The 13,373-nt window shown below is 44.5% G+C and overlaps 1 protein-coding gene across 1 annotated transcript in view; it reads right to left on the reverse strand.

Annotated features, from left to right (window-relative positions):
- Positions 1-13,373, reverse strand: part of rcan2 (regulator of calcineurin 2) — a 42,580-nt gene that overhangs the window by 25,914 nt on the left and 3,293 nt on the right. The window lies entirely within an intron of this gene.

The raw sequence follows: 13,373 nt of genomic DNA on the forward strand, positions 1-13,373 counted from the left end.
CTTTGAAGCTGAGCCCAAGGTTTTTTTCGGAAAGAACCTTCTAGCGCAACAGAGTTGGAAAAACGACGCCACGTGGTCCAACCATAAACATGCTCATTAAAAAAATGCATGTCTCGGAGTTTCACGCTTATGCCACAGAAAGCCGAGGTACATTCAGCGCCGTCCAACACAGCTCTGAGGAAAAACTGCACCATCGAGGCTGGAGAGACTTTTCAGATTCGTATTTCGCATCCCAACAAAACGGATGTGGGCAGGCCTGCTCCTTTCCTCCGTATCCAAATCCTGTCAAAAAGCAAAACAACCAATCCTCTAGGTAAAAGCATGCTCAGTATGTACGATCCTACACACAAAATTACTCTACAAAGACCCAGGAAGGAGACACGCTGCATTAGTCGAGATTTCCATTTTTTTAGGACTCCACCAGCAGGTGGCACAGTGATTAGGGAACTGGACTAGCTGGGTTGATTAAAGTTACAAATCTCACTTGATGTTGTCTTTTGAGAGAGATGTTCAGCCAGAATTAATGTATTAGAATGTGCAAATGTATTAATCATAACTAAAAAGCCAACAAAATAATCTAAAACAAACATTTTGAATCACACCTGTCTATAGCTACTAAGGAAAATATTTTCGGATTTTTTTTTAACGATTAGCCCCTTTGAAGAGCAGTGAATCCGTCAAGGTGTCTCTCAACAGCCACCTAAGATCACCTCTTAAAGTTAAAATACGGCACATGGAACACCGTAACAAAGCACACTATGTAAAGGCGTTCAGGACTCATTGTGACCAGCAGGTGTGCTGCTACCCGAAACTCGATTCGGGATTCGGAGAGGGCTGACGTCTCGAACAAATAGTCAGATGGTCCTTTTTGCATATCTCCACCCTACATCACATTGCCACAGGAACGTGTCCGATTCTTGAGCATATGATGTCTGGTTCATTGCATGCAGGACGTCTGTCACTAGATGGCATGTAAAATATCCCCCCCCCGCCCACTTCGTCTGGCTGGAGACATCCTTGAGACCATTTTTCTGCGAAGGCGCCAATGCTTGTTTTAGAATCAACACGCAAATAATCATTAAAATCGATCAGGGGATTTATGCGGATTACGGTTAAACGTGACCACATTAGAGCGTCGAGACCGTTTCCGCCGGCAAAAAGGATTGGCAGTTGCTCTTTCTTCCTCCCCCAAAAGAGATCACAGCTGTATCTAGGAACTGCTAACCTGAGCTGAAACGTACTCATTCCTATTATTTAAAGAAATCGTTGTGGATTCTGACCCTATCAACCATTTCACGAGTCTGAGATCCTCTGGAAATGAGAAGCAGGGCCTGCGAGTGTATGAGGATTTCGGGAAAAGTGCGTCCAGCTTAAAAGGCATTTAGAGACACTGGTGTCCTGTCCCACATGCGGAATGGAGGGGCCCTGCGCTTTGTGTGCTAAATGGACAGAGCGCCGTGAAAGGCATGCAGAGACAGGCATGGCAAGGTGAGAAGACCTTGATCTTGGACGGATTCATTTGGAAGAATAAAAAGGCGCATTTCCTAGGAAACCCACAGGAATATGCAGAAGCGTGACATTAAACAACCCCATAACCCTGGAGGTGTGAGCCCACAGCGCTACCCACTGCCCCAGTAATGTCAAACGTAAATTCCAGTTAATTCTGGAGTTTTGTCCTTTAACACAAGGGCTTGCCTAGGGCAGGTATTCAGCGTGTACCATTCAGCACGCACGGTGAAAGAAACGAATACATTTCTTGACACGCGCAGAACCTAAATTCACGGGTAGACGTTCAGCACGGAAAACATTAGGCCAACTGCGGCTGTGAGTTGGGTACGGCTAATGCTGGCGAAGTCGTCTCATAATCAGTGCTTTGCGGGTATTTTGGTTTTCTGATAAATTCCACCAGTACTGGTCAGAGATTAACTGTTAAAACCTGTCGGATCTGCGATACCGAATTCGGATACGTTGCTGGAAACACGTCCAACATGCTTAGTCATTTGAGACGACATCATCCGAGTGTGTGCATGACCGGATGGAGGCAGACGCTGCCTTTGCAAGTTAGTCTCCCCGTAACATTTAAGGTGCTTTTGTCCAGGCTAAGAAAAGTTATAGTGAGCGTTATAAGGTACAGTGTTTGGCATTACAGATATGGCCATTCTCGTTAGTGGAGGACGCAAGTTTAGACAAGATTTACATTATGATGATTGCTACAATTATTACAGTTAGCCTATAATTGTGATTTTTTAAAATTTATTTTGCATATTTATTTTTACAGTGTGCAAGTAAGTGCCTGATATTTATTAGGCTTTGTTATTCAAACACGTTGAAAGACGAATCGCCTTTGGTTTACAACTGTTCCTAATTGTTTGTGTTTTAACAATAGATAATTGAGTTTTAATAATAGATCATTTCAAAACAAATTCAGCTTTCCCTGTTGTACGGAAATCGCACCGGACTGTGAATCTTGTGCACCTTTACGCTCCCAGGTGTCATTAATTCCACAGTTTACGCTTAATCGTATTAGAAGTCATGATGTTTTCCCCCATTTTAACTGCTAAGTTACCTTACAAGGACGGGAAAAACTTCACCCACTGTCACTAAAAAAGATTTAACTTACTTCCTATTGGTTACTTACAGTCCCAAACAGATTCAACACTCAGGGTGAACAATGGAGTCGGACGAAGTATCTAACATGCTTGAGCTATCTTCACTACATTGAGAAAACCCGTCTCCTGGGGAACATCCACAATTCCTCCCCTGTTCAGCTATCGATACTTAATCATTTCAAGTAGGACAAAAGTGTCAGCTTGGCACTTACTGGCTTCATCCCCCCTCCAGGTTTGACTGCACGGGTTGCTTGATTTACTGCATCGCTTTGACAATGTCATTTATCCACAATGTGCACCATCCAAGTCATTCAGTACAAATTACTTGTATGTTCAAAGCCAACAGCGTCGATGTAGGTCTTAGATTTAGTATCAATACTAAAAAAATAATGATTCCTCTTCTGTCTCACGAATCCTCAGTTGGTCATGGACCTTATTCCCTGATAAATAATGTCCCGGATACATCCTAGGAGAACAGACCTTAAGATAACAGGCTCCTATGATTTGAAAGAACAAATTAAAAGACGCAGGCAAGAAAATGCTCCTACACAAGAATAGCACTAAATAATGATTTTATATGTAAAATTATGAGTTATATGCTACTTTTTATAATATCATCTGGCAATATGTCATTTTGATCTTGACTAAGCAAGCCTATCTAGTTGCCTACTGGGCAACAAGTCTGCCATCTGGTGGTACAAGAGAAATTGTGTAATAAATGCAACTTCCAAACACCTCCTTAGAAGAACCAATTAAAACTCCAGTAAACAGAACGACAGTAACAAAACATGATAATGGATAAGAAATGTCATAGAATGGAGAAATGTCATAGATTATATATTTTAAGTTGGTCATAAAAATCATACGACTTATGGAAGACCACAAAAATGTCTACATTATTTTACATTTTCTATTTAAAAAAAACAGAGCTGGAGAAAAATAACAATGATTCCGTTGAGTAGCTAAATAAAGCTGATCAGCAGTATTGCCTATTTCTAATGCCTGTCTACCAGCAACCTTATCACCGCATATCTTTTACAAGATTCTATCCATTCAGCTGATTAACCAATGGAAAGATTTGTGACATGCATGACACAAAAATCCTCCTTTTTATATCCCACCCATATCTTCGATGTGGAATGAAATATTTTTTCCCCAGACTGACATTCCTACCCGAGGCTCGGTTCAGCACCATGGAGAGCTCCCCTGTCCAGGTGTGTGTCACGCCCAGGCCCAGTGACGATGCCTCTGTGAGCATTCTCATTGGCTGGCCTATTTGAAGGCTTCCAAGCTCCTCCCACCGCCTGATACAGACAAAAAGCCAGCATGCAATCTGCACGGCGTTTAAAAAGGCGCATTAAACTGGTATAGTAACACTGGTTCGTGTGCTGCTATTCGCCATCATGGTTAAAAAAAGAATGATAATATAAAAAATTACGTGTTTTTAGTCTTCATTACCAGAATCCACATTCCATAATATGCTTTAAAATTCAAATGTCTAAAAGGTATTTTAAAATCATTAAGCTTATCTAAAAGTATATTTCAGACTCAACAAGGACGCATCTGGAATTCTTAATTTTCACCACTGAAATGAAACAATATTAGTCCGATATATCTGCTGCATGCCATCTCGCTGCAAGTGAAGGCATCTCGTGCATCCAGCCCTGGGGTTAAATATATTCCCCTTATTTCAAATTTACAGCACTAAGTCAAGCCGGATCCCTTGAAATACTGGCCTGAAATCTGTTCAGTCTTCACCCTGATTCTTCCCCTGACGATTGCTTGGCGGGATTAGAGGTTAGAGATCAGAGCCAACCTCCAGATGAGGCCCGTTGTAAAAAAACAAACCAAAAAAAAAAGCTCCCCGTGAGGAAGCGTCATGCGTACGGCGAGGCGGAAACAGGACCCACATCAGATACACACATATAGTTCAAAATCTGCCTCTTTATGGAGAGCGAATGGGGTAGGATGACTGATGTTAAATTTGCTACGGAGATTTGGATTCAGTTCTGACTAGCTGGCTGTGCCGCAGCAGAAGGTGGCAAGATTACAGGAAGCAGGGATGCAAAATGATGCATTAAAATGGGTGTTTGGTTCTACACATGCGTGTCACACTTGCTGGCAAAAATCACCATTCGCAATATTTATCTAACAAAATAACCTGGCTGCAGCCAGTTTCACCAGTATTTGCAATACATTCACACTGGTTTGTTATGCAAAGTTCCTTATTCATTTTTCGTTAGGTTCAGACAAATGAATAGTAAATGTTTCCAGTAACAAAACAGAAACACAGTTTGTACATGAAATTCAAATAATGGTTTTCACAAAGCCATCACGGGCCGGCATGGTGGTGCAGTGGTTAGCATGGTGGTGCAGTGGTTAGCATGGTGGTGCAGTGGTTAGCATTGTAAGGGGCGGCATGGTGGTGCAGTGGTTAGCATTGTAAGGGGCGGCATGGTGGTGCAGTGGTTAGCATTGTAAGGGGCGGCATGGTGGTGCAGTGGTTAGCATTGTAAGGGGCGGCATGGTGGTGCAGTGGTTAGCATTGTTGCATCCCACCTCTGTGACCAGGGTTCCAGTCTCTGCCATGGCTCCAGGTCGGAGTTTTAATGTTCTCCCCATGTCATCATGGGGTTTCCTCCGGGTACTCCGGATTCCCCCCACAGTCAAAAACATGCTGAGGCTAATTGGAGTTAGAAAATTGCCCGTAGGTGTGCATGTGTGAGTGGATGGTGTGTGAGTGTGCCCTGCGATGGGCTGGCCCCCCGTCCTGGGTTCTTCCCTGCCTTGCGCCCATAGTTTCTAAGATAGGCTCCGGACCCTCCCAGTGACCCTACATAGGACAAGCAGCTTCAAAAAATGGATGGATGGATGGACAGATGGATGGATGGATGGATGGACGGATGGATGGATGGATGGACGGACGGACAAAGCTATTGCTGCTTTCACAAACTGAGGATGTGGTCAAAACAAAATCCGCAAAATCGGCAGAAAATTACCTGCGACATTTCGAGTTAGATCATAAGGAAGAATTTGTGCTACAAATGCGATACATCTTTACTTAGGCTCCAAGAAAAACGTTACATTTTGACGCTCCCGTCAAAGTACACTGCGAGAAGACAAAGCGCCTAAACCACCTGACGTCATCATAACTCACCAGAAGGGCTCACCCTTCCTATTTGTACATGCAAAATCAAGAACGGATTAAGGAATGTATTAAAGGAGCACTGGCAACCTCCCTCATACCACTGTCCTTTAACTACAAGTGAATTTTACTGCAAAAGCAAACAAGCTGAAGGGATTGCAGTGAATTACTCATATTACCAGTGACCCTACTCTAGCCAGCTTTCTCCATTTCTGAAACATACCATGATCTAATGCTACTAATCGACACAACACTACAAACAGAAGTCGTCCCCTTATGTCCCGCCCCTCTCGCGGTTTTTGATATTAGCGCCAATTGTAATGGAAATTGCACCTCTAGTCTTGTAGCACTGCCTACGACGTTCAAACTAAGACTTGCAAATTTGCACGCCATCATGTTCCTTTCTACTCCTCCAAAAGTTTCTTAGTAATCTTAAAACAGAACAGTGGTGGCTTGTCTCACATACCTTTTTTCAACCCTCGAGCAACACGAGCGCCATATACCTCTATCAAACATGCAACTGCTGGCTTCCAAAGTATTAATTCCTGAGAGAGAGAGAGAGAGAGAGAGAGAGGGAGAGAGAGGGATAAAGAGAGACAGACAGACAGACAGACAGACAGAGAGACAGAGAGAGATGGAGAGAGACATGCAGACAGACAGACAGACAGAGAGAGATAGAGAGAGAGGCAGATGGACAGACAGAGACAGAGATTGAGGCAGAGAGAGAGAAGCAGTAATTAGGCAATACAGACAAATGAAAAGATCAGGATGCTTGTCCTGGGGGCTCCCAGTCCCAGTCTACGGCAATCTGCCAAGCCCATGTCAAAACCTCCTGAAAATTCTTCTCCACTTTATAACAGATTAGAGAGGAGCTGGGAGACATCCTATAATACCACATTTTATCGTGCAGTGCACGTTTCCATGACCACACCCAAGCAGTTATTTACACATTGTCTGGATTGCCACTGTGCCTCCCAAGTGTCGAATTCCCACTGCTGGCCAGTCGACCTGCAAATCCACTGTCTCTAAGCGCAAACAACTGCAGGGGAACATGACCAGCATCAATCTGCCCTTAGTGAGATAATAGACACGACAACAATAACAGATCCCCTAACCCTATATCTCAGTTGGCTGCGAAATTAGCACCTCCTACAGGTATGTAAAGCCCATGTGAGTTTCCAGTCACTAGAAATTACAGCAATATGATATCTGACGTACGCCCTAAGCTCCGTGTGTAAAGGTAATAAATGGCTCATTTGGGGGGGGTGGGGGGTGCTGAATATATACCTGCCCTCCTACCATCCAGGCTGAGCTGATGGGAGCCGTGCACAAGCAAGTGATGCCCGGTGATTGATACGTTAACCTTTTTCCAGCAATTTCCACCGCTGTTTCACAACCAAGTGCATTCGCACGGATAGCAATCCTCAAGCAAAAAACACATGGTAGAACGTTCAGGAAAAAACGCTGAGAGGCTGGATGGCCTCTTCCTTCTCTGGCAAACTAATGCGAAATGGCTGCGGCGTGTCAGCTGTAAGGGCCGGGCGGCAGCCTGCGCTCGCTGCTCCGAGACGCCGCTTGTGAAGCTGCACGCCGCAGGCGGCCTGCTGACGGATGGCGGGATGCGGCCTGTATGTCACCGTCCGCGACTGAAGCCCTTAATGACTGCAGATGGGAAGGTCGCTTGGTTTAAGCAGTGGAGCTACAAGAGAAGCTTTCGGGGGGGGCTGATTACATAATAAACGGGACAAGAATCCCAAGAAAACAAATGGCACCAGTAAAAACGAAACGCCGTATTTTTTATTTTACGACATTTTAAGAATCATTTAAGTTTAGTCTGTTCTGGAAAGAGCAAAGTGGACCTTCGACTCAAGTCCTGAAGAGAACAATGATTTACCATGGTCAATCAGAACCGGTCTATTCTAGTTCTCATCAAGGTGGATGGATAATCCTGCTTGTTTGCAATCATCTGAAGCACTGAGGCATTTGATTAAATGAATCGTTTCTTTACTGGAGCTAATATGGCCGTCTGTCTCTACTGGGATGATTACTGCTTTAAAGAGCACTGGAAAAACTGTAGATGTGTTTTTCCCACAGAACGAGGTCCGAAAACCCCTCGCTGACCACTATGACCTTTACTCCTCAACTGAAAAATAATGTCGAGCTAAACCAATTCAGCAGAAATTAGTTCGATAAATATGTGATCGTAGACCAGTATGGCGCGCGATTGCCAAGCAGATTTCAACATCGTTCACATAAATTGCTGGAAATTAACATTTAGATTTTAGTTTTAAATATCACTACCATAAGAAAGCTGTAAAGGTCAACTGAAGGGCAAGTCAATACATGTGTCTTAGGTGCTTTTTTTCAGGGGGAGGTCAAAAGAAACGGAAAGAAGGCATCTTGGAGCCACCAGTGCAAACCACTTTAAGTATGCAGGTCATTTCCAACTTCTCTGCAGCACAAACGGATCTCATTGTGTCTGGCTCTCAGTTCACAGTCTACGTTGATGCAGAACATCATTCGCTCAAATAAAATAAAAGCACAAACTCAGAAGAATGCTGACTTCATCTCTGGCATATTTAGCCTATCAAATTAGTTCTATTCCAGAACACAGCAGCTTCTTCCATTCACTCTGTATAACAACGGAAAGGACAGGCTCACGATACACTAACAGAAATTCCGTCATGTTTATAAGTGAGCTTGACTGTTCGATCGACTCGAACTACAAACTGCTCCTTAAATCTGCTCACAGTTATCAGGCGCATTCGGGGGCCGCAGTAAAATCAGCTCTGATTCGATTGCCTCGCGAAATCTGTGCCTGGCTGAGAGAGGCACTTTGACATAAAGGTCATGATTTAGGTCAAGAGATGTTAGCGTGTTGAGTACCCGGAATTTGCAGTCAATAAACCACAATCCCAGCTTTGATTTAAAGGGAGATGGGATTTTACTCAGGTCTTACTACACGTGTTGGACACCCATGAATGCCAACAAGGTACACTTTAAAGTGTTACTATGGAGACACTCATTCACTATGACAAATATCTAATTTTATGTTTTACCTGCTGATACGACTATATCACAAATATATTTACAGGATGAACTTCACCATGGGAAGCAATGAGATTCACATTTAGTTACGGGCAAGTGATGTAGACAATATATCAATAAACACGAGGGGCCAACTAGGGTAATGGAGTTGCTGGGCTACACCAGTAAGTGATGGCAATGAGTACAAGTTAGCAGTGGGCACACCAGCCACACAAACACCATGCCTTCACTAGAACTTGTGGTGATGCAGTGCCTCACACCGATAGGACCAGTGATCTACCAGAGTTCCATGTATTTGCATGTTCTCCCTGTGTCGTCATGGGGTTTCTCCAGGTACTTCGGTTTCCTGCCACAATCCCAACCCATGCAGAGGTGAACCTGGAGTTATTAACTTGTGTAAATGGTGTGTGTGCACTGCAATGGGTGGAAGCCCTGTCTGTGGCTGTTCCCTGCCTTGCGTCTGTAGCTTCCAGGATAGGCTCTGGACCCCCATTACCCTGAATAGGACAAGTGGGTACAGAGAATGGATGGATGGAGCTCAGGGGAGTATTACTTACTCAAAAATGATTGATTCAGAGAGATAACCAATCAGACTGTAAAGGAGGTGGGTCCAAGCAACTAGAAGAGGCGGGACCAACCCGTGGGTTGTTCCCACCTTCTCTAATTGCTTAACCTTAGACCCTTTATCTCTAAAGGTTAAACTGCAGGTCCCTTTCTAGGATTTGAACTCTCTAACCACGAGATGGGTGGTATACCTCATGAACTGTTACATTAGCTTCTGTCGCTGAGCTAAAAATGCCCCCCCCCAAGATGGGCTCCTTTCATCTGAGCGAGATCCTAAACGTCCAGCATAGGAACTCTAGCTTGCAGCTTGTTAAGTGTTTAAACTCCACTGCGATAAACATGATCACAACCCACAAAAACATCGCACACACCATTGCTCACGCAGGCACTAATTAAGTTTCTAATTAATGATTAATACATAGTTTGCAAAACAACGACACACCTTCGCATATCCCTGCTGGCCTCTTGTGACAAAACAAAACATTTTTTAAGCATAAACCCTGCACTTTGAATTCCCGCAGCTCATTAATGTCGCCTGGATACGCCACTTAACAGAGTGTCACATTACCGAGATCGCATTTCAGCTAATCGCCTTAGACCCCAGCCGGGCCGGTGACCGGTTCAGGGAGGGGAAGAGGCACGGCCCAAGCACGCCTCCCCCCCCGGCAGGACCCGTCCACGTCACACAAAGACCCATCTTGTGGCTCGCCCAAGGAAAACGATACGCCCATATAAAGCCAAACATACAACGGGGCAGTGTTGTATAACCACAATGAAACCAAACCCCTTCACATTTAGATTTGCCGTGACCTTGTCAAGCAACTCGCAGCCTCGGGTCCTATAAGATCCAGAACCCTAACGTGATACTTTGACCAAAGTGTCATTACAAAGTTTAATTTCCTAATGTATATTTTTCCATTTCAAAGAGCGTGCCACTGATGTCGTAATTCTCTATTTTCAGCACAGAAGAACAAAAGAAGTGATATTTTTGAGACGAACCAGCTTGCTTTGCCTTCATTATTGTACGTTGTAGCATGACTAATCTTCAAGGAGACCAACAACAATGAGTTTCAGAAGGCCTTCAAATAAAAAAATATATATAAAACACAGACATCCTGAATCCTCATCCCTGACCTTCCTTAATCCTTTATACTCTCAAGCACATGCACACACAGACCATGTACCAATGCCTGAGGTACAGTGAACAGTTTAATGGACTGACTCAAAGCCATCGACCCAGTCAGTTTCAAAAGCAGGCCATCCAGAAAGGTCCATGATGACCGAGCCACTCTGGGAAAGCACCAGTCAGGAATGCAGGCCCACTGAGGACAGCATACTAGTCCATCTCATTGCGATTTATCGCAAAGAACCATCTATTTCAGCTGAAATGCACATCCTTTACCTGTGAGAGCAAACATGGAGGTGAGTGTTCAGTCCATGAAGTAATAGGTTAAATTCGCCCGGACCTTTATCAGAAATATGTGGCCTATCCAGATTCCCACAACCTTCGGGGTGTCAAAACAGGCACAGAGCAACAGTACCCCCCCCCCACCGCCCCCAGCTCAAAGCCATTGACTCAAGTCACCAGAGAAACATAAACCAGGTCTCAGTAATTCTGGTGCTTTGTGTTATGAAGCATGGACTTGCATGAAGCTCCAAGCAAGACTATAACAGGCACAAACACTGTGATTTAACTTCAAAGAAATACAAGGTTAGGGCACCAAAGATGAAGATTATCTCAAAGTCGAGGGCTGTTTTGCCACCGGAACCCCAACAACTAAATTTAAATTCTGTTTTTCTCCATTGAGCCATTTTTTTCCCTCGCCACAGGAGACAGGCTAGCTATTATTAGGAGAGCAACAGTGATACTCATTGGAATTCATCTCTTGGGAGTTTTTCGGTAAGGTCATGTTATCACAGACCTACCACAGACCATCTAGACGCTAATTCCTGCTTGGTGGTCAAAGCAGAACTCCGTGTCGTGTCACTCTGACGGCCGATTCGGCAGCTCGGCAAAAGTAGCTTTCCAGCAAATCCCACGACATCCATGGGCAAGCAGGCTAAAATTCTAGCACCAGCAACAAGCGTAAACCACCGGTAGCCGACAGCATTTCCCATTTATACATCATCAAGCAAGACTACATTCGTAATTCCAGTAAGCAGTAAGAGAACTTCAGGTACACAGTAAGCACTCGGCCTACCGCTAACACATCTCATTTGAAACACTCTTAAAACTGGCAGTTAATTTCCTTACAAACACTATTTCCCTTATTCTATGACTTTTTATATCCACGTGTAACTCCCATACATTGTTGGATGTAGGCGTCCTGCAGTATGCCTGTCTTCGCTGTTATTGTTATGATCGGTCTCAGATGTCATAAGTCCCGCAGCCACACAACCTCCCTCATATCTAAGAATGAAGATTCCGCAGTGTGTCTCAGTGATAGATAATGGAATGCAGAACGATAATGGATTCTGGAATTTATAATAACAGGCATTCCGGAATGCGTCTCCACCTTAATTGGAAGGAGTACAGCTGTTCTGGTCTTCAGTGTGTGTGGAGGTTACAGGAAGGACCCTTGTTATTTTCTACCGTTTCTCTGTCTGGACTTTTATGTATTAAATTACTTTGACATTTCTTATTTTAAAGTCAGTGATGACTGGTGAGGCAAAATAAGCCTGAGGTAACATACTTACACATAAAACATTTGAGACCTTTCATATGCTATCTGTATTTTCACTGGTGGCACCTAATCTAATCGCTAGCAGGGTAAATTGATTTAAAAGTGCTGAAATCTTATTATGGGCAAGATGGCATTCAAGACAAGAGGTTTATGGCCTTCCCAAGAGCAGAAATCTGGGCAGTAGTTAACCACTGATTTGAAAGTGAAGCTTTCAACCCCGCATTCTAACTCAGGCTAGCGAGGGACGCCTACCTCTGACTCAGTGGAGTAACTGACGGCCTGCCTTTAGTCTCGCACCCCTGCCCTCTCGAACCCACATTGTGGATCAATATGCTCGGTGGGTGGCTGTCCTGGGCTTGAGGCAACGGTCTCCAAGCGGCTGTAAGGAAATCAGCCTCACATGATTTGGCCAGCTGCGAGGTCTTCCGGGTACTTGAGCGTTCAGCACCGAAGGGCAGACAAGCACCGGTGGGGGGGGGGGGGGGGGGGGCCGCACTTTGCGGTCCCACATGACTTGGACAAGGCACTAAAGTAGCGTACTTCATCTTGCGACTGGCCACTCTCCCCCTTCCCACTTCTGTACCCGAATGCTCCATGACGCACAGAAGAGGCCACTTCATGGCAGCCTGGCAGATGAATGCACTCTTGAAGCTTTTCCAGTGCGAAATGACCACTGACCGCGGTCACTTCCTCGAAATCGTCTCGTCAAATCGATTCGTAACATGGATTTCGAATTCCGCTGGAAAAATAGCCATTACACACATGCCGGTGCTGAGAGAACTGTCCAATCAGCATAATGGACTCAGTCAAACAGACTACTGGTTCTTGCAGTGTGTGGAGAAAATTAACCTTGAACATTACAGCAGTATTCACATAGGTCACAAACGCCATTTGTAGACAACTTCATCTTCTTAACAGGTAAAATTAAAAAGCCAGAATAAATGAGATACCCTTCCCCACTTCCCTCCATATCCCGCCCTCCACTTTCCCCACAATAGCTCCCCTCCATTGCTGGAATGCATGTCTACCCTTTTATAGTAAGGAGAGAAGGGTCAGCCCACCCACTCTTACAGCGATTCGGGGCAGAAAGGCTCTGGTGAACCACACCTACGCGGAAGCTTGGGAAGATGTTTTTCAGACAATACCACAACGACGACTTCAGCCCCGCTGGCTAACCTTTCATAGCATCCACGTTCACAGGCAATGTGATACAGATCTTCTCAGCACTGTTCACGAAAGCCGGGAGATTCTGTAATTGTGATTTTAATGGATAATCGGCATTCAGTTCTGAATAAGTCCTTGGGGGGGGCGAATGAAGACAAA

This window comes from Brienomyrus brachyistius, chromosome 19, assembly GCF_023856365.1.
Source record: "Brienomyrus brachyistius isolate T26 chromosome 19, BBRACH_0.4, whole genome shotgun sequence".
NCBI classification, from domain to species: Eukaryota; Metazoa; Chordata; class Actinopteri; order Osteoglossiformes; family Mormyridae; genus Brienomyrus; species Brienomyrus brachyistius.